This window comes from Python bivittatus, unplaced genomic scaffold, assembly GCF_059951505.1.
Source record: "Python bivittatus isolate LINGU-HERP-01145 unplaced genomic scaffold, Pbiv_v1 ctg000080_np1212, whole genome shotgun sequence".
Taxonomy (NCBI): domain Eukaryota; kingdom Metazoa; phylum Chordata; class Lepidosauria; order Squamata; family Pythonidae; genus Python; species Python bivittatus.
In genome coordinates, this window is record NW_028277035.1 from 37,429,020 (window position 1) to 37,448,795 (window position 19,776).

Below are 19,776 nucleotides of genomic sequence, written 5' to 3' on the forward strand. Positions count from 1 at the left end.
TTAGGATTTGCAATGTATTCCTATTCATAATAACTTGGAAATAAGCCTACTTAGTTCACTAGATCTCATTCCTGAGTATATGAATACATTACTATACTGTACCTTTAAAGTCCTAAGAACTTATTTCCAGCAGCAGGTTGACAAATATATTGACCTATAGTAATTATATGCCACCCTAATACCAAATTTAAAGGTCATTCACAGAAACAAATAAAATAAAGTCACATAAAACCTGCTACAGAAATGTAAAAAAATCTGCACCATCCGCAATACAGAGGGCATCACTGCCAAAAAGGCTCTCACCTAGCAGTGGCATGTGGAGGTCTCTAAAGCCTGGGTAGACAAAGAAATACCTTCAGATATTCTAGCCAATGTCATAACGGGCATCAAAGGTCAAAGTCATTACCCTGAAGTGGGGCCCAAAATGCACTAGGACCCAATGAAGATGGTTAAGTACTGGCATAACTGTACTCATGACTCCTAATCTCAATTAAGTGTCTCACAATCACATGCTGAATTTAGTGAAACTTAGTTCAGGTGCCATCTAGCTCTTTGTCAAGGAACAGTTGCCCCATGCAGATGTCCTGGTAGACAGATCTAAATCCCATTTCCTATGCTACAGAAGCACAGGAGTTACTAGATACCATAGATAGAAAAGACTTCCATGTAAGAGCCCTGCTGGCTTATGCCATAGAGTAACATAATCTAGCACAGTGGGTCACATAACATTCAACTGGATGCTTTGAGAAGCTCACCAGCCTGGACTAGCGGGTGATCTTCCATTCCAGTCACCTTACAATTTAGAAACTAATAAATAGGTATCAATATTAATAGCCACTGATAATCTGATTTTCAATGAATCTGTCCAGTAAGACTTAATACCGTCTAAACTAGCTACCACTACCATAACTGCAACAGTGAATTTCACAGCGTAATGATGCACTGTGTGAAAAAGTCTTCCATTCTGCCAGTCACAAATCTTCCCACATTTAGTTTCACTGATATTTTCTTTTACTGAAATGTCAATAAAGTGAGTATTTTCCTGTCCTACATTTAATCATTTCTTCTGTTACCATGAACTTTAGTAAGAACTTCTGGAGATCTCTACTTATAGTTTCGTTTTGGGACTTCTGGAACATATAAGCCTGTTTAATAACCTATAGCAGTGTTTCTCAGCCTTAGCAACCTCAACGTGTCTAGACTTCAACATCCAGAATTCCCCAGCCAACATGAGAAACACTGACCTATAGCATTCAGGTCCTGACAGAACCAGTGCTATAGGAGGCCCCAGGTCACTACGCCTTCTTGTGGGATGTTTCTTTTCAACTTTGCAGTCTAGGTCAGAGTGCTGGGGTTTCCAGGTAGGTTCTCATCCAAATTCGACTCAGTTTTTTTGAGATCAGCCAGGATCAGCTTGGTGCCATGACAACTGTTGCTAGAATTAATAATGACTTTTTTAAAAGCTGAGAGGGAATTTATTTTGAAAGAGACACACACCTCGGTACTATCAAGAGGAAACACTCCCCCTCACACTAAGATCATGAGACAGTGGTGTCTGCGGACTTGTGAAATGCAAGAGAAGAAACCACAAGGTAATTCTGCCCACCTTTTCTCTGCTTCACCCACTGAAATAACATTGCAGCCTCCAAAACAGGTTTATTACCACCTACTGTCAGCAGTACTACGCATACTAAGTGCAAAACAGGAGATAGTTATAAGGGGATTTTTTCTCCTTAAAACTGGCTGAGGGTAGGTGGATAGGGTGATGGCAAATAAGTGATCGATGCTATATATCTTCTGGGATAAGATTACAGAATCTACTAAAAAGTATTGGGTAAATAGTAGGTCAGCCAGTTACCTAATACAGGTAGTCCTTGCTTAACGGCCACAATTGGGACTGGCAACTCCATTACTAAGCAAGATATCATGTGACTGCAACAGGCTTACGACCTCACTTCTGCTGTGGTCGTTAAGCAAATCACCTGTGCTTGTTAAGCAAGATATCACATGATCGTGACTGCCAGCTTCTCTATCAATTCTGCTTGTCAGAAGCCAGCTGTGAAGTGCACAAATGGCGATCATGTGACCACGGGGACACTGCAATGGTCATAAGTGTGAGGACTGGTCATAAAGTTCCTTTTTCAGCACTGTTGTAACTTCAAACAGTCACTAAACAGGGCAGTTGTTAAGCAAAGACTATCTGTAATAGCAACTATTCTACCTCAATTAGATTATTTTAAAAGATCACTCTGGAATAGAGGAGGCCAGGAGTAAATATGTTGGTAAAATAACTTGCAAGCTAGGAAAACTGCATTTTGTCACAAGTGACAACCTCTGGATTCCTTCAGGTTTGTTAATGTATAGATGCATTTATTCTTACTCTGGTCATACTGTTACTATTTGATATTCGTTTAAAACCATTATTTTAATTGTGGCCTACCACTGTTAAACCTCAGTTCCAGAAACTCAGACACAAAACAGACCTGCAGGTTTTTTTTAAAAAAGACTTTCCCATGATCTTAGCTCAAATGCCACCTGAAATAATGATCTTAGTGACCACATTCATAAATTAAGCATGGCGGTAAATATTCTATGTGCAATCAGAGAAGTTGGGCTAGATGTTACTGCCTAGATCTCCAAGTATTTATAGAGATCAGCACATACTATATATACCCAATACTTAATTATCATTACATCTAAAAATCTATCATTCAATATTTATTTTGATACCATGTTGAAGGAATTGATGATACAAACCAGTTGAATATATAATGTACTTTCATAAAAGGTACAATAATGACTTCCTTACCAGTATTTATTATATGAGACTACAGAATTAAAAATAATTAAAATTATTTTTTAATTTTATGCAGGACCCTCAACTTGCAGGAGAGGCATGTTGCAGAACTTGTCAGCCAGGGAGTGTGGTCTGCGGGACCCAGGAGGAGACCCTTTTCTGCCATGGCATCCACCCTATAGAACATCATCCCCTTGGAGATCAGATTGGCCTCAACCCTTCTGGCATTTAGAAAGGCCCTGAAGACTTGGTTTTGCCAATGGTTTTTATAGGCTTTTATATTTTTTCTTGTTTTTTTTTCTTGTTGTATTGTTCTTTTTTGCTGTTTTTTATATTTGTTTTAATTGTCTGCAAGCCACCCAGAGTCAAATATATGAGCTGGGTGTCTATATAAATTTGAATAATAAATGAATGATAAATAAAATAGCAAAACACGCACCACAATGGTATTTTGGCATATGTCACCAAAGGTATGATAAAGACACAAGGATTGTTTCCAGAAAATAGAAGCCAATTCTAGACCAGGCTATTTCAGGGGAAACCATCAAATCATGATTCATAAAGCATGAATTCCATGATGAAAAAACTAAATAAAAAGGGGAGGGGGAGTATTATGACCTGTCTGCCCTACCTTCTGTCCCATTGGCCCAGGAAAGAGAGATAAATGTTAAGGAATAATGGATAAAAGTCCAAATGATTTGATTACTGTTGGCCACAAATAAGAACCACCAGCTGGGAAAGAAAGTATGTAACCAGAACTGGCACCAAACAGGCATTAAATTGGTACAGACTGTGAATCTCAGGTGGAAGTAATTAGATCAGAACTCAATATCCTGAATGTCTCATTTTTGTACATAGAAAAGATTATTTCAGTGAACAAGTCTAAAAGAATGTTTGCAAGGCCTTTGGAGTTTACAGATACCTGTATAAAGGCTTACACCCAGAAAAAGGGATTCAGTGTTACATTTACAAGGGAAAACAAGGAAAGGATATGAGAGACAACAAAGCAAAGGGGAAAGGAGAGAGAGAAGGAGAAGAGCAAACAAAATTGCCATTATAAGGCTGCTGAGAGCAAATACAGTTCTTAGTATATGGAAAGCAGGGCACAACCTCAGCTGCTGCCAACATCCTTCCTGCTTGCCATTAGTCTGCCTTGCATAACTCAGCAACCTGACCCTTAAAGGCTTGTACACTCCCATGCCCAGGAGTAGCCAGCTGCTGCCGAAAGCAGTGGGAAACTGCACACGATTCACAGCATCAGCTAAGATCCACTAAGTCTTTCTCAAACTCGGTTTGCAGCCCATCCTGGTTCTGGCTAATAAACAAAAAAACTAAATGGCTAACATCTTTCCTTTACTGGTCAAAAATGCAGCTGAGACTACCAGTTTATTATTATTTTTTGAATAAAACAGACTACAGGGAATATGTATGTGCACACACATTTCCAATTTGCAGCTTCCTTCATATCATTTTTTACTTTGTTCTCCCGGTTGCTTAACATCGCATAACATTTAAAAAAAAAACAGTCAGAGAATTGGCATGGTTGTGTATGGGGAAATGCCAATTAAAAATTGTACAACTGTATTAAACCTTTCCCCCATATCAAACCTTTGAACAGTAAATCCAATGGAAACAAAAATTACTTTGCCAGGGATGATCTCCTTTTTATGGTAAGAGAACAGACACAGTATGATATTAAAATAACACCTCTTCTTGCGTCCAGAGCACCTCTCATTCTCCAAAATTATTATAAACAGTCCAAAGGTGCTTTTACAGCATGTTTGTTAATGGTTACCTTCAAACCATTGCTAAACTTTTGCACAGAGTGTTCCTCTGTGTGTGTGTGTGTGTATACACAAATACACACACAAATAAGAGCAAAAGTCCAAATTATTTGATTTCATCCTGACTTTTTTATTTTCTTTTTACACTTTGGTTAGAATTACACAAGCCTCAGTTCTGTGTCTCAAGGCTGCAGAGGTGGTCCTGGAATTCTCTGAGAGCCTAACCACTTCCCGTACAGGTAACCAATACAGGAGTTCACCCAAGGGTTACAATAAGGAGTTGGTGACTTGGCTCATATAGATACCAAGTCATAGTTTAACCACAGGCTACTAAGTAAACCACAGTGGCTAGGCTCACACAACATGCTAAAACAAAATCAAACAAACTGATGTAGGATCCGATTAGATGGATTCTGGGAGATTCCATTAGAACAACAGAGTAATCCCATCAGGCATTCTGAAAAAGCTCTGTGCACAACTGAACATCACTCACACAATGAGTGATATCTCCTTGGAGATATCAGCATGTTTAGCACTGATGTGTGCAGGAGAAAAACCTTCCCCATGCAGTGTACTGTTTGTATCTTGGCTTCCACGTGAGCCAAGAGCTTGATAATGCAGGTTCTAGCTCATGTAGAAGCCAACATATATATGCACTGCAATGTTAATTTGTACATGGGGTGACAGAAACCACATTGGGGATATGTCACATACTAACCCTTTCTCCCAAACCTCCCTTTTTGTCTTCATCTCCAGACTCTGTAGAAGGGTCACTGGTCATGGTTTCAGTTGGTTTTTTTTGTTACTGAACCTTTTCCCATGACAATTATATCACAACTCTACTGCTGAACATAAGCTTGCCTACTGTATGATGCCAACAGCAAAAGAGGAATAGGACTGCAAAATCCTAAAAAAAAAAAGCCTTTGTTTCAACCCCTTGAAAATCAGGGGTGTGTCTGTGTGTGTGTGTTTTAATTCTACAATGATATACTGATCATAAAGTTCTGTGAAAGTCAGACATTGCTAAACTAAAAGCAGTTTTTTGAGGCAGGATTGATAGTGTCTTTGAAGAAAATGAATTGCTTTTGAGACTGTTCAGAAAAATTCTAACAATAGTTAAAGAAAAATCTTTGGAACCAACAGAATTCTGAAACAGCAATACCAAGTCTTCTAACTGACAAGAGTTGACTCATTCCACTCAATATAACCTGGAACACAAGGATAACTCCAACAGAAAGTTACTCAGAAATGAAACTTTCCAAGATTATCTCATGAAAAGAAAACTTGAAGTGATTTTAGCTTTGCTTACAGGAAATCATTGATATACAACTCAAGAAATGACATTCCGTCAATTCCATTCCCAAAATAACTGTTTAAGAACTGTTATTCTTGATTGTCAAAAAAGAGGAATTTGAGAATACCAAACTAAGTTTGGAATTCCTGGGCAATATATCAATAACACCACTGGGTGAAGTAGTCACATTGACATGTTTAATATTAAGTATGCACTGGGAGAACTGTTCACATGTCAAATTCCCATGACCAGCATTGTATTCTTGTGATAAACGCATTTGGCTATCTGTGTAGCCTGAATGCCAAGACCAAGTGTAACTTGGGTTAGGGAATGTTCTCAGATTGAAGATCCTTTGCTTATAGTAATAAAGATCTGTATGAAGAACCTGTTGACCTCATCAATTAGAACCAGTGACGGAGCATCCATATTCCCAAAGATATTAGAATAAGTAAAAAATTAACCAACATTTGCACAGGCATAGTTGCTACTTTTGACACAGTATGATTAAACAACAGCTTCATAATGATATACAATTAGTCTATGGACTTAGCCATTAGATAGCCGAGTAGCTAAACATCATAATGCTTATTACCTTGCAGGGATTTGGAAAGAATGTTTTCAGTCCTGTAAATTGATCATTTCAGCAAATTCCCATGTGGAATATAATACAAGGAAAAAGTTTTGATCTATTGTGATGCATTCAGTAACAATTGTAATCAGAAAGTAATGGGATAAGGATACAATTTTAGTATCCTTATTTTAGTAATATTTTATGCTATATACTTTGACAGCCAAAAGATTTCAGCAACAAATAACTGTTGGAGCTAAGAAGGCAATCAACTAGTAAAATTTCCTTTGCTCATTAATCCATTATTTCATTTTTCTGAAAAACTAAGTTTAATGTTAGTAATTATTTTTAAAGAGATGAGGTTTAAATACCTGTTTTGGCTCTTGTTCATTTTTTGTCCACCAGTGAGTTTCATAATCACAACACAGATATCTTTGAATGCATTCTACATGGTATCTCTGTATAATATTCATATAACTAAGTTGTTGATTGATAAAAGCTTGCAGAATCCGCCTGTGTGAATTTATCTACCGTCAGGCAAAAACATTTCAGACATGAGATTTTATCATTAGTGGTGAGCAAAAAAAGGCCCAAGAGGCCCAAGCAAACATTCATCAAACTTCTACATGTCTAGAAAAAACTGAAAGATATGAACACAGATTTCCAATCCAATTTTATGCATCTTTACAACATTAGAGCACAATCCCAAACAAACAATCTTTGCAACTGTAACTACTCTGTTACACTTGATTGGTAACCACTAGTTGGTCTCACACATTATACTAAACCATGGTTTTCAAATCAAGTGGTTCAGTTCACACAATACTCTAAGCCTAAAACAAACAATATTACGATTTAGGGAAATGGGTGATTATGCTTTTTCTCCCTTATTCAGAGAAATAAATATACCAGAGAATGAGAAATTAATCTGACAAACCAAAGTGACATCACTGAAAAACAATTGGGCATTTGTTATAGCAGGAGATAGCAAGTAGCTAACTCTGGATTATTCTCCCTTCCTGCCCCCCCCCCAAAAAAATCTAAGCAGATTCAGATCTAACTAGTATTGGAAAGGAGATCACAGGAAATACCATAGATATAGGCTAGATTATAATATAGTAAAAATAAAAGTAACCCTCCCCCCAAAAATAGAAGTAGCAAACCACTACTGTATTGTTACCATGACAACAGAAAGATATTCCTGCTTGCATTGTTTTCCAGTTTCCCAGACTGAGGCTACATCCACGTCCCTCCTTCAATTTGAAGATTTTATTTTTACTAATGAGATTCAGCTTTAATTCCCTGCTCATTAGTAGCTATTCATAGACTGTGGTCATATGACATTCCAGCCAACCAACAATTAACTTGAACCATGGTTTACAACTGGACTAACCCAACCCACTAAGCATACTAACCCCAAACCAGCCAATCACATTTTAACATTAATTACATGGATCTAACCTCAATCTTGGACTGAGGAGATAAAATATTTTCGCAGGTATCTGAACCTGTACTCTGTGGAAGATAGTCAAAACAAAAATACTGTAAACACATAAAGGAAAGATTATAATCCTGTGCATGTTTATCTGGGAATGTGCATATTATGGCTTTGAACAAAACAGTGTATATGAAAAGAATTGGGCACCAGATGTCAGACATATCAGTTGCTCCCAAAGAGGAACATTCCTCAGCAAATGAGTCAATAATTTAATTCATTTACATGACATCACAATCTGATGTGATCTTTCCATCCATGTGTCTCAAAGAGTTGAGACAGTTGTCTCAACTGTGAGTTGTCACAGTTTAACACAAGAGATCTGACCTTTTAACAACAGAGAGAAATATGTCAACAGGATTTTGGTTGTGTACTTGGACAAAGTTGCTTTTAAAAAGAGCGTCCATTCAACACTAAAGGGAACATTAACCTTTTTTCCTGATAACCTCCAAGAACTCAGTACAGTTACAAGTATCCCTGTTTACTCCCTGCGGTGGTATAAGAGATCAGAACTGCCGGTTATGCTGTCTAACAGAACTACGGACATTACAAAGTGAGGTTAAGAAAAGGCATTTCCCAGAAAGTGGTCCAAATGAGGGCATTCGGACCTGCTTCTGCATCCCTTACAGCAATACTCTTGCCTATCCAATGCAATCTGCACTCGGCTGCTCTTGTTCCGCCCTCAGCCCAAAACTCGAAAGTACCAGGAAATGTGAGATGCACCCCTGATTTTTTTTGAAACAGCACTGTCACACACACAGCATCCCGGGAACGTGCCTAAAGCACCCGGGACTCCATCCTTCCCACCTCCTCCTCAAGTTTAAAAGAGAGGCAATGAACTCGACTTCCTGCAAGGAGAGGGGAGGAGGTGAGCCAGCCCTACCTGCTAAAATGCTACGGATCGGGGTCCAAACCGCTCCCGGACCTCCACAGCTTCGTATCACTGGCATCGCTTCTACTTCCTCTCCGCTGCCCAGGAGGAACCTTGAGTCAGAACCGCCCACTCTGGAATTTCCCTGGCGCCTGATTGACAAGCCGCTCAGCTAATCAGCAAACTTTCCCTCTGCCGCGGAAACAGACCCGCCGGCAGAGGCACAAAAGAGGGGAACTGGCGCGGGGAAGCCCAGATGGGCTGGTAAAGTTACTGGCGCGCGCGATGGGTTCTCCGGTTACGCCAGCCGACAGTGTGCCTTCTGACGTTATCTCCCGAGTCCGCCCCTGAACGCAAAGCTGGGAGCTGGCCGCAACGGTCTTCTGCGTAAACAAGAAATATGGTTGCTTGCCCTTCAGCCGCTGTTTTCCTCGCTGATGTTTCCCTTGGGGTTTTGAAGTTTGTTCGGTTTTACGTTTCAGCCTGTTTCTTTCAGCTCCATGCTTTTCCCGAAATAAAGCACCACGTTCCTTTTACAAAGCGGTTGCAATAAATCGCAATGAGATTTGATCAGAATTAGATCTAGCTAGGGGGGCAGCAGCCTGAAGAGCAGTGATAAAAATAGCAACCTCCTCTGGCATGAATATGCAAAGTAAATGTATAGTTTTCTTTTTTAGAAAAATGGGTTGCTTTAGTCTTCCATTCTGTTACAATGTAGGCTAAGCTCATGATTAATGTAGGCTGAGATCATGATTAAAAAGAGGTAGGGATGCAGGACTGGGCTGGTAAGGTGTAAACTGGTTTACAGCAGCTTGGCATTACAGTGCAGTCTTGCTTGGCAATTATATTCAGTTTATGTTTTTGTTTGTGCAAATATTATGCAGCTAGTTCTACTGTATTGCTGTAGCTCAGAACCATATCAACATGGAATTGGTAATGAGAGTCGTGCATTTTTTAAAATAATCTGCATAGATACTGACAGCAGAAAAAAGTGGGAGAACAATGTGATTAAATGGATTGGGGTGGACTTCTGTACTATTTATTTTTTTTAGAAAATGCTCATATTGCAGTAGTGAAAGAATCTGCATCTGTCAAAATGCCCTTGTCTGACCTAATATTATAGGGCCCTTGTTCAGGAGTGTTCAACATCTGGTCACCTAAGTTGCCCACAGCTTCTAAAAAATAATGTATAAGAGAGGATGTTTCCAGATATATGGTTGCTAGCACTATCAAAAGACATTTCACAGTCATTTCATTTGGCCCTCCCTAATGGATTTCCCCCTTCAAGAAAAAAAAACACAGAAGCAATAAAAGGACATGAGAGAATGACAAATGGAAGTTGGCAGTATTCAGGCTTCCATATAAAATTATCTGAATGAGGTAAGGCAGTTATAAAATAAAGCTTTATCTGGAAGCACCCAGCATTTTTTGGCTGTGTCACTTTGGCTGTGTCAAAAAGACGCTAGGACCAGAACATGTAAGGGAGCCATTGCAGGGGAAAGTTTGGAGAAGAGATCATTCCAGATTCTAGCATAGGATCTGAATTTGGGCTACTCTCTCTTACTTGTTGAGAGAATAAACAGATTCAGCCTCTGCCACAATGAGTTCCTGGGAAAAAGAGAAGTAGGGCTACCAGATCTGAGCTACAAACATCCAGGTGGCAGCAAAGAGCTGGAGTTTTTGTATGTCTTTGCTGCTATCCAGCGTCCTCCAGTTTTGTAGCCCAAATATGCTAGCCCTAAAGGGAAAGGATTGTAGTTCAGTTTAAAGCAGCACCTAGTAAATCAATACTTAAGAAAATGGAGATCTGTGGAGCCCTTGGTGCTCTCTGAGCTTGGTTGCTTGCTTACAGACGTTTCATTCCCCAACTAGGTAACATCACTGATGATGCTACTTAGTTGGGGAATGAAACATCTGCAAGCGAGCAACCAAGCTCAGAGAACACCAAGGACTCTACAGTTCAACCCTGAGCTAATTCTATTGAAATAAAGATCTGTTACCAGTTAGAGATTAAATTGTCCTCTTCACTCATCAACACTGGGATAAGTTGGTAAATAGTCTGATCTATTTTAAGGCACATTCTTATCTCTCAATATAGCATATAAGTGGAGATGATGATAATGATGAGACTCCAGGTCATAGTAACCATCATCATCATCATCATCATCATCATCATCCAATCAATATGGATGAGAGATGAAAGGAATGAAAAGATAGGTAACAGTTTTTCATATAACTCATATAGAGAGCAAACCTCATCCCATTTTAGCACTGAAGATGTTATCTAGCTGGGTAATGAAACGTTTGCAAGAAAAGAACCAAGCTCAGAGAACCCCAAGGACTCCACAGTTTGTCATATCACAGAGTTTGTCAAAAGCATGTGTTCCTGTAATTAGATATATTAAGAGTGAATATCTTGTCTTTTCTGGTGAAGATAAATATCCTTAATAGCAGACTTGTTTTTTTCCTAACACAGCCTGCAGTTTTGAAATCCATGTACTTGGGAGTAAGCCTCACTAAACTCAGTTTTATTTTTTAATAATTTGCTTGTTTATGCAAATATGCAGATGTGACCACACATCATTTGTGAAATTGGTAAGCCTGTATGCATCTTGTTGTTCTCTCCTCCCCTGCAGAGCTTGCAACAACTTCGCATAGGAGGGGGCTCAAGAAAATGGTGCTTAATAATTATGAACCCTACTGCCATGGTCATTACGCTGGGGAGTAAATTCTATAGGCATGTTATTCTGAGACAGTCCTCAGTACCCTTCTGTTTTCCACCAGCAGTTTTCAGTTTTTCCATTAATGTGGACCACTGAATGGCCACTGCAAGTTTTTTAAAGCCATCACATAATCAGGTTGGTGACACATTGCTTTTGGGGGCCATCATGCATATGTTATTATGCCTGCTGGGATGCCAACATTAGTTACGAATTAATTTAAAAATTTAAAAAGTAGCCAAAATCTCATAAGGTCACAAAATCTCATGAAAGTTTAGAGTTCCATTCTGCAGTCTTGTAAGAATGTAGGTGAAAATACCAAATCTTGCCAGAGTTGCTAATGTTGTAAGATTGTGGCTATTAAAATGGTGGTTCTATTTCATTTGAGCTCACATCAGGGACAATCTATGGTATCTCTGTGCATCACTCATGCACCTGGGATCACAAGATGCATGGACCTCTGGTAGATCTAAAAATTTTGGGATGTCTTTCTTGAATTTTAACAGATGGGAAGATTTATAAGAGAGGCATCACATGGGAATATTGTAAACCAGGGATGAGAATTTCATAATCTGTCCTCAGATTCATGATAGTAGAAAATGGGGCGGAAATTATTACCAGGTGGAGCCAGGTGGCTGTTTCCTTTTTGAGACCCCCATCTCTCTCATTTTTCTTCCCTCCCTGTTCAGCAGGCTAGTCAAGGGCTTTAGAAATTAGCCTGAGGGTCCAAGGTTGTACATCTTTGTACTGTATCAGAGGCTTCCATGAAGCAATGGCAGGTGTGTTCACTGGTTTGGTTTATTGTGGAAACATTTTTGTTTGCAAACAGCTGTCATTTCATAAGATCTAACCTGATCTTATTGCCTTTGCCTTCAATATATACATGCTTTATAAGAGAATTAAAGCAAACCCTTTAAGTGAAAGAATGCATCTGAGGAAATAGTTAGCACTTCGTAAGGATTTATTAAATTTAAAGTTGATTTTTTTTCAGGAAAATGTTTCAGTTGAGCTTAATTCTGAATCAAGCAAGAAAACTCAGGCATGATACAAAGCTAGAAAAAAAAAAAACCCTGATTATTACTAGTATAAGGATCTTGAATAAATTTATCCACCATTTTAAACAGTATCTTGAAGTCTCAATGGAGAAAGATTTCTTGCAATAGATCTGGGGTTGGTGTAAACCTAGGCTACCAATGGAGATCCTACCCTTAGGTACATATTTGGCTTAGAGAAATCACCCTTCTATATGTAGGTCATGCGGTCCATCCTGTTTAACCCATGCCACTGGCATATATGGGGAGCTTCATCAGTATACCTAGTATCTAACATTCTGCTTCTGCATCATTCCAGTACTTGATTGTACTCTCAATTAGACTGGGGTTTAATATTGGGTTTGAGAATGCAGCTTCACATAGGATTATGGTATCAGTCCTATTAAATTCAGTTTAAGAAGTACCCATGCTTTGTCTTCAGTTGTGTAGAATAATTGGTTTGCTAATGCATCTAATTGTTTCCAGTTTTATACTTGACAAATTATGGAGAATCTGATCATATCACTTTCAGTGAGTCAAAACATGGTGAGGAATCAAGAAAATTGCTGCAGCCGCAAAGAAGCAGTAACTACAGTACAAATTTTATGTATGTATACATGTATGTACACTATGTATGTATGTATGTATATCTTCTCATACTCCTTCCTGATGTTGCTGCCATTTGGCACTGCTATATCTATCATCGCTTTCTTCTGGTTCTTGTCTACTACCACGATGTCTGGTTGATTGGCTGCCTGTCTGTCTGGATGTGAAAGTCCCACAGGATCTTAGCCCTGTTATTCTCCGCAACCTTCTGTGGAATTTCCCATCTGGACTTGGGGGGGGTCTAGCCTATACACTGTGCGGATGTTCCTGTACACAATGCCAGCTACTTGGTTGTGCCATTCAGTGTATGCTGTTCCTGCCTGCATCTTACACCCTGCCACTATGTGTTGGACTATCTCTGAGGCCTCTCTGCACAGTCTATACCTTGGGTCCTGTCTAGTGTGGTAGACCCCTGCTTCTATGGATCTGGTGCTTAGTGCCTGTTCTTGTGCTGCTATGATCAGTGCCTCAATGCTGTCTTTTAGTCCAGCCCTTTCCAGCCACTGGTAGAATTTCCCAATGTCATCCACCTCAGCTATCTGAGCAAGCTCTTGCCATGGCACTTCCTCTGCTTGAACTTCCTCCCATGTCTACTGCTGCCTCATGAATTCTCTCAGCAGCTGATCTTTGGGTGCCATTTTACTCCTGGATGCTCTGGGTTTCATCCAGGATGGTGGCTTTGACACTCACCAGAACCCACCCGCCCTCTTTCTGGCTGATGTACAGTCTTTGAGTGTTGGACTTGGGGTGGAAACTTCTGTACATTTTGAGGAGCTTCCGGATCTTCACATTGGCAGCCTCCATGTCCTCCTTTGGCCAGCTCACTATACCAGCAGGGTTTCTGATGACTGGCAGGGTATACATGCTGATGGCATGGATCTTGTTCTTCCCATTGAACTGGCTTTTCAGGACCTGTCTTACCCTTTGGTGGTACTTGAATGCTGCTGTCTTCCTTGCCTCCTCATTGTGGTTCCCATGTGACTGTGGAATACCAAGGTACTTGTAGCTGGTCTGTATGACTGCTTTGTGGCCTGCTGGTAGTTCCACCCCATCAGTCTTAACTACCTTCCCTCTCTTTACTACCATCTGGCCACACTTGTCCATTCTGAATGACATCCCAATGTCCTCACTGTAGATCCATGTCAGGTGGATCAGCGAGTTGATGTTTCATTCATTCTTAGCATACAGCTTGATGTCATCCATATACAGGAGGTGGCTGATGGTAGTTCCACTCTTGAACTTGTATTCATATCCAGTCCTTGCGATTATCTGGCTGAGAGGATTCAAGCCTATGTACAACAGCAGTGGTATAAGCTGCACTTGATGGCCACTTGTGCGAGCTGTCTTGAGTTGACTTCCAGTGTTACCTTCTACAGTCCCATTGAGTTCTTGAGGAAGGTCCTTAGTATCCTACTGACTTTGTATAGCACCAGACATTCCCAGATCCATGTGTGTGGTATTCAGCTGTAGGCTTTCCTGTAATCAATCCAGGCTGTGCTCAGACTGGTCTGTCTTACTTTGTGTCTAGACTTTGAGTCTAGAATCTATCTATGAGCAACTGGTGTTTTGAGCCTCAGGTGTTGTTCCCAATGCCCTCTGAGCTGTGCTCATGTAATGGTCCATATGGTCCTGTAGCTTGGCAACTATGATGCCTGATAGGACTTTCCATATTGTGGGGAGGCAGGTTATTGGCTGGTAGTTGGATGGTGCTGTTCCTTTGTGGGGGTCTTTCATGATCAGCACTGTCCTTCCTTGTGGTAGCCAGTCTGGATGGGAGCCTGGTGCTAGCAGCTGGTTTATCTGTGCTGCTAGGCGTTCATGCACTGCTGTTAGTTTCTTTAGCCAGTAGGTGTGGATCATGTCCAGGCCAGTGCTGTCCAGCTCTTCATGTTCTTGACCCACTGTTAGATGTCTGCTACTATGATGGTGACTGGTTTCTGTTCTGGAACATTGCTATGGTCTGCTCTCAGGTCCTGCAGCCACTTTGTACTGGTGATATATATCTTCTCTTTCTCCCATATGTTCCTCAAGTACTGTTCAGATTCTGCTGCTGGTGGCTCTGCTTTTACTGTGTTGTTGTACTGCAGTTGGGAGTACACCTTGGATGGTTCTTTGGAGAACCGGGCATTTATCTTCTTGACCTCTGCTTCTCTAAGTGTATCTCCTTAGCCTGGGAGCCAGTGCTATGAGCCTTTATTTAGCAGTCTCTAGGGCTTCAGGTGGAGTCAGGCCCTTGTATTTTTTTCAGTAGCCGAGTCTTATCCTTAATCTCCATATCCATCTGTAATTCTACCAGCTTACTAACTTCTCCCTGAGTTGCCTTGATCTTAGCCTCCAACCTCATTTTCCGGGTGGGGGGGGGGGTTGTACTGCTGTTCTTCTTGATCGTGTAGCCAAGCTTCTCCAGGATTACAGCAGCTATAGCATATACCAGCTCATTGGTTTGAGTTATGGTGGTAGTACAGATTGTCATGAGGGCTCTATTGACATCTTCTAGCATACTATCTGATGGTAGTTCTCCACTGAGCCTTGGTAATTGGTCTCAAGGCTTGACTATAGCTAGTTTATCCATGAGCTTAGGCCTCATATCAGCTGCTGTGCTCTGTAATGGAGGGGGTGGCAGTGACATTCCAGCTTCAGGTATTGGCTGCACATTCAGTTGTTCTTCTGGGTCTTCTTGAGTCTGGAATGTAATATGTAGTTGCTCTATCTCAAGTTGTGAGAGCAGCTTCCTCTTCACTATGCTGAAGCATTGGGAAACTAGCTGTTTCTCAGTGTGATGTAGGTCTTCTGTCCATCCATAGTTCCCTCATACATTTCATATATCCCCTCTCATTAGTTCTACTATTGTAGTAGCATCCCATCAATTCCAGGTTCTCTTGTCTCATCCATGTATGGTTTATTCCAGTAGCCCACTTATCGTCAGATTGTCCTGGTTCCCCAACATCTGGCACGGACCTTGTTAATCCAAGCGACATCTGAGCTGGCATGACTCTTAGTTCGTGTCACTCTCATATCTGAGGTAGGCAAGTGAAGCTTAGGGGGTCTTTGCCCAAAGACCCCTACTTGTAAGGTAGGTACCAGCCGGCATTTGAACCTGGTCTCCTGCGTCAAAGGGCAGCGCTCTAACCACTACTCTATCCAGGCTTGTACAATATACATTGTACTGTAGTAATTATAATACAAACTAGACAACCCGTGACCCGTTGGGTCATTATTTCAAGAGATACTTCCTTACCTAAACAGAGAAACAGAATGACCAAGGGGAAAAAAGGAGTGAGAATGTAAGCATCTTGTGACTTGCTGGTTTCCCCATTAACTTTGCTTGTGGGAAGCTGGCAGGGAGCGTCAGAAATCTCCCTCCCTCCCTCCCTTCATATAATATAGGCTTGCACCATTTGCTTTCCCCTCACAACCCTCAGGAGAGCCCTGGTGAAGCCGCCACTGCCACCTCCTCCTCAACTGACCAGCAGAACTGCCTGCCATTTTGCTGGGGGAGATGGAAGAAAGGGAGCCATGCACCATGAGGAAAACTGCACCCCCCACTCCCCATTCTGATGTGTCCCCAAGGGCCCCCTCCCTTGAGGGAGAAAGAGGGCTCACCCGTTGACCGCCGGTGCCCCCCAGCCACCCCTACCTCGCCAGCAGGCATCCAAGTCACTACCTTATCCTTCTGTCAACACCCACAGCCATTAAGAGATTTTAAATTTCAGCCTCGGTTCCAAAGCAGCCAATCACTGTTTGCCCATTGGGCCTTGCCGCCAGCCAATTAGGTACAGGGGCCAGAGGGAGGTGGGAAAGAGGTCGGGGATCCCTTCTTTCCCTCCCCTCCTCCCTCCCTTCCATCCTTCATTTGTTCATTGCCACATATAACATAGGCTTGCGCCATTTGCCCTCCCCTCACAACCCTCAGGAGACCCCCCATGAAGCCGCCTCCTGCTGCTGCTGCTGCTGCTGCTGCTCCTCCTCCTCCTCCTCTGCTGCTGACACATTGAACTGCCTGCCAGTTTGCTGGGTGGAGATGGAACAAAGGGAGCTGTGGACCATGAGGAAAACTGCACCCCCGCTCCCCAGTCTGGCATGTCCCCAAGGGCCCCCTCGTTCAAGGAAGGGAGAGAGCTCATCCATCAACCACTGATGCCTCCCAGCCAGCCCTATCTCACCAGCAGGCATCCAGGTTGATCCCTCATCCTTCCCTCAATGCCCACAGCTGTTTAGAGATTTCAAATTTCTGCCTCGTTTCCAAAGCAGCCAATTGCCACTCACCCGCCCAATTGCCTTGCTGCCAGCCAATTGGGCGCAGGGGACAGAGGGAGATGGGAAAGAGGTCAGGGATACACCCATGATGATCATGTGACCTGAGCTGACCATGGCGGAGCAGCAGCATAGCAGTGCATAAGCAGCGACAAATTTCCCAAATTTCAATTCCACAGGAGTAATGGGTCCTGGATTTTGGGTGCATTCTGTAAGTTAGCCCATTTGAGGTACCTTGGTTCAAAAATTGTTGCCCTATGATGCACCATTTTGCCCAGTTAAAGGTTACAGACGCAAGAGTTTTAGTAGTATGTAGATAGTACGAATACGAATAGTCCTATATGTACTATATTATGCTATTTAATGATTTTAAGTATTAAAAATTATTAGAAAACCTGTCAGCAGTGCTTAATGGTTCAGGCCAGGAGATACCGGGGGAGGGGGGAGAGAATCTCCCCACTTTTTTAGCAAAGTTGTAATAATTATATTTTTTCTTTAAAAAAAATAATAAAAAATACCCTGTATCAATGTGAGATATATTTCTGAATTCAATCTGCTGACATAGCAAACCTATCTGATTGTCCTTTGTTTCTTGAAAGGAACAGCATTATGACAACAAAAATACGGTGGACACCCCACCCTTCTGTCTCTTAATTAGTGTGGACAGACCTTTTGAAATACAAGATAGAAAGATATGATAATTCGACTTTATTCGTTGTAGCTATAGAGATCTTATTTGGAGATGGATCAGGGTAACAAAAATAAAAGCAAAAATCCATAACCTACAGTTTAAAAGAGAGTGATAATTTGCACAAACTTCCTTACAAGAACGCTATCAGCATGCAACAGCTTAATGAACAAGGCAGCTTTTTTTTGGGTAGAACCTGGTTTAAACAACACAGCTTGTAGCCAAATGGCTGTTCTAGCCACTGTGAATTATATCTAATGTACTTCATCAAACTGTTCTCAGCTCTTTATGTAGCAAGGCAGCAACACTGAATATCTCTGTATGTTTTGTTTTCTGGCTTGTTCCCCCCCCCCCCACTCAGAATTTTAAAAAGTTTTGTTTGGTTTTTTAAAAAGGAATTTATACTTTAAAGCCAATGCCATCCAGCAAAGCTATGCTTATTCTTATGCAATGGTGGCACTCCTCTTTCTCAAACAAATGCTGCCACTAAAAAAAGCTATCGAGTAGTTCAGCCTCTGCAAGGTGACCTTCAGAATCATATTTCCAGGGTTTCTTCTCCAGCAGTTTGTTAAATAAATTCTGTTCTACATTGCTTGGGAGATAACATTGTATAAGGAGCCTTCTCTCTGAATTGTCAATCTCCTTCATACTTTAGAGCATTCACTTTTTTCCAGGGATTATACACCATTCCTTTCTTGTGTTTAATGCAAGCCCTACCATTATCCAAATTTTATTTGGATTTCTTCTGCCTCTATTTTAGAAAACTTATTTCAGCTAAAGTAACCAAAGTTTCATCTTTTCTCCTAGGCTGCTGAAATCAGTAAACATTGCTTTGTTCCAGTTTTCTATCAGGTAGCCCTAAACGTGGAAATCCTAAACTCTGGGGTAGGGCAGCCCCTAAATTATATCCAAACCAGAGAACCATCTTGCCCCAAACACCCCCAAGGTCCAAAATCAGTAGCAAATGTTCTACTCAGCAAATGACTACTCACTCAGGCAAATCAGAGAGAGGGTCGAAAAGAGCCTTCCAAGATGCTTTAATCAACTGCAGAAAGGAAGGCACACCCAGGCTTACTTTTAGCCTGGAGATGGGGAATTCCCCACGAAGGAGGCCCTAGACAGCTCTTCTGGTGGTTTTGAAGAGGATCCAAAAGTAATTTAAAGGGCTCCCCTGTAGCCCAGAGGGGGGATGCTGAAATACGTCACTGCTACGTGAATATGTAGTTCACTGAGAAAAAAAACATCCAGTTGTTGGAATCCCATATTTAGTGTTTATTTTACTCCTTAAATGTCATAAATCTGATTTTATTTGCTAGGAAACTGGGTTTTCTTCGGGTGTTTTTTTCTTGAGTACTAAAGATATGTTCACATGTGGTGTCAAACCCCAAACTTGTGATCCAAACAATGAAAACTGGAAAAAATTCTAAAAAACTGGGGGGAATAATTCCAGCCTTTATGTAACTATTTCTCCCCCTCCAGCTTGTCTTCTTTTAGCATCACCCCATAATATCAAATCTCTTTGATAGCAGATTGGCTACGTTCATATGACACGCTGGGCCACAGAGTGACTAACCATAGTTTAGCTTAGCAAGTTATGTGAACCCAACCTGTATTGTCAATTTACAACATAGTACGTCCTGCAGAACCAGAAAATATATTCAAGCTAAT

The 19,776-nt window shown here is 41.1% G+C and overlaps 1 protein-coding gene across 9 annotated transcripts in view; it reads right to left on the reverse strand.

Annotated features, from left to right (window-relative positions):
* TNIP1 (TNFAIP3 interacting protein 1) overlaps positions 1-9,028 on the reverse strand; it is a 66,173-nt gene extending 57,145 nt beyond the window's left edge. Inside the window, exon 1 of one of the 9 annotated variants that reach the window (XM_088133861.1) lies at positions 8,822-9,028. The gene's annotated coding sequence lies outside the window, so the exon portion shown is untranslated. The remainder of the gene's footprint in view (positions 1-8,821) is intronic. The other 8 variants (XM_088133860.1, XM_025163956.2, XM_015887350.3 and 5 more) reach the window with 8 other exon arrangements.
* Positions 9,029-19,776: the final 10,748 nt, after the last annotated feature.